This window comes from Sprattus sprattus, assembly GCF_963457725.1.
Source record: "Sprattus sprattus genome assembly, chromosome: 6".
Taxonomy (NCBI): Eukaryota; Metazoa; Chordata; class Actinopteri; order Clupeiformes; family Clupeidae; genus Sprattus; species Sprattus sprattus.
The window spans coordinates 35,486,570-35,489,069 of NC_137925.1; the positions used below are offsets into that span (position 1 = coordinate 35,486,570).

Sequence of the window (2,500 nt, forward strand, 5' to 3'; positions counted from 1 at the left end):
CCTGGAATCATGCTGTGCAGGTTCTTGATGTGTTCCTGTGTAACGGCACTCTCAGTGCAGACCTTATCAATGAAGCGGGTGATGAAGTGTGTGTGTGTGTGTGTGTGTGTGTGTGTGTGTGTGTGTGTGTGTGTGTACCTGGAATCATGCTGTGCAGGTTCTTGATGTGTTCCTGTGTAACGGCACTCTCAGTGCAGACCTTATCAATGAAGCTCGTGATGAAGTGTGTGTGTGTGTGTGTGTGTGTGTGTGTGTGTGTGTGTGTGTGTGTGTGTGTACCTGGAATCATGCTGTGCAGGTTCTTGATGTGTTCCTGTGTAACGGCACTCTCAGTGCAGACCTTATCAATGAAGCGCGTGATGAAGTGTGTGTGTGTGTGTGTGTGTGTGTGTGTGTGTGTGTGTGTGTGTGTGTACCTGGAATCATGCTGTGCAGGTTCTTGATGTGTTCCTGTGTAACGGCACTCTCAGTGCAGACCTTATCAATGAAGCGCGTGATGAAGTGTGTGTGTGTGTGTGTGTGTGTGTGTGTGTGTGTGTGTGTGTACCTGGAATCATGCTGTGCAGGTTCTTGATGTGTTCCTGTGTAACGGCACTCTCAGTGCAGACCTTATCAATGAAGCCCGTGATGAAGTGTGTGTGTGTGTGTGTGTGTGTGTGTGTGTGTGTGTGTGTGTGTGTACCTGGAATCATGCTGTGCAGGTTCTTGATGTGTTCCTGTGTAACGGCACTCTCAGTGCAGACCTTATCAATGAAGCGCGTGATGAAGTGTGTGTGTGTGTGTGTGTGTGTGTGTGTGTGTGTGTGTGTGTGTGTGTGTGTGTGTGTGTGTGTGTGTGTGTGTGTGTGTACCTGGAATCATGCTGTGCAGGTTCTTGATGTGTTCCTGTGTAACGGCACTCTCAGTGCAGACCTTATCAATGAAGCGCGTGATGAAGTGTGTGTGTGTGTGTGTGTGTGTGTGTGTGTGTGTGTGTGTGTGTGTGTGTGTGTGTGTGTGTACCTGGAATCATGCTGTGCAGGTTCTTGATGTGTTCCTGTGTAACGGCACTCTCAGTGCAGACCTTATCAATGAAGCGCGTGATGAAGTGTGTGTGTGTGTGTGTGTGTGTGTGTGTGTGTGTGTGTGTGTACCTGGAATCATGCTGTGCAGGTTCTTGATGTGTTCCTGTGTAACGGCACTCTCAGTGCAGACCTTATCAATGAAGCGCGTGATGAAGTGTGTGTGTGTGTGTGTGTGTGTGTGTGTGTGTGTGTGTGTGTGTGTGTGTGTGTGTGTACCTGGAATCATGCTGTGCAGGTTCTTGATGTGTTCCTGTGTAACGGCACTCTCAGTGCAGACCTTATCAATGAAGCGCGTGATGATGTGTGTGTGTGTGTGTGTGTGTGTGTGTGTGTGTGTGTGTGTGTGTGTGTGTGTGTGTGTGTACCTGGAATCATGCTGTGCAGGTTCTTGATGTGTTCCTGTGTAACGGCACTCTCAGTGCAGACCTTATCAATGAAGCGCGTGATGAAGTGTGTGTGTGTGTGTGTGTGTGTGTGTGTGTGTGTGTGTGTGTGTGTGTGTGTGTACCTGGAATCATGCTGTGCAGGTTCTTGATGTGTTCCTGTGTAACGGCACTCTCAGTGCAGACCTTATCAATGAAGCTCGTGATGAAGTGTGTGTGTGTGTGTGTGTGTGTGTGTGTGTGTGTGTGTGTGTGTGTGTGTGTGTGTGTGTGTGTGTGTGTACCTGGAATCATGCTGTGCAGGTTCTTGATGTGTTCCTGTGTAACGGCACTCTCAGTGCAGACCTTATCAATGAAGCGCGTGATGAAGTGTGTGTGTGTGTGTGTGTGTGTGTGTGTGTGTGTGTGTGTGTGTGTGTGTGTACCTGGAATCATGCTGTGCAGGTTCTTGATGTGTTCCTGTGTAACGGCACTCTCAGTGCAGACCTTATCAATGAAGCGCGTGATGAAGTGTGTGTGTGTGTGTGTGTGTGTGTGTGTGTGTGTGTGTGTGTGTGTGTACCTGGAATCATGCTGTGCAGGTTCTTGATGTGTTCCTGTGTAACGGCACTCTCAGTGCAGACCTTATCAATGAAGCGGGTGATGAAGTGTGTGTGTGTGTGTGTGTGTGTGTGTGTGTGTGTGTGTGTGTGTGTGTGTGTGTGTACCTGGAATCATGCTGTGCAGGTTCTTGATGTGTTCCTGTGTAACGGCACTCTCAGTGCAGACCTTATCAATGAAGCGCGTGATGAAGTGTGTGTGTGTGTGTGTGTGTGTGTGTGTGTGTGTGTGTGTGTGTGTGTACCTGGAATCATGCTGTGCAGGTTCTTGATGTGTTCCTGTGTAACGGCACTCTCAGTGCAGACCTTATCAATGAAGCGCGTGATGAAGTGTGTGTGTGTGTGTGTGTGTGTGTGTGTGTGTGTGTGTGTGTGTACCTGGAATCATGCTGTGCAGGTTCTTGATGTGTTCCTGTGTAACGGCACTCTCAGTGCAGACCTTATCAATGAAGCG

The 2,500-nt window shown here is 48.9% G+C and overlaps 1 protein-coding gene across 1 annotated transcript in view; it reads right to left on the minus strand.

Moving 5' to 3' along the window:
- The window catches only part of sbf2 (SET binding factor 2), a 75,817-nt gene that overhangs the window by 25,563 nt on the left and 47,754 nt on the right, over nucleotides 1–2,500 (minus strand). The window lies entirely within an intron of this gene.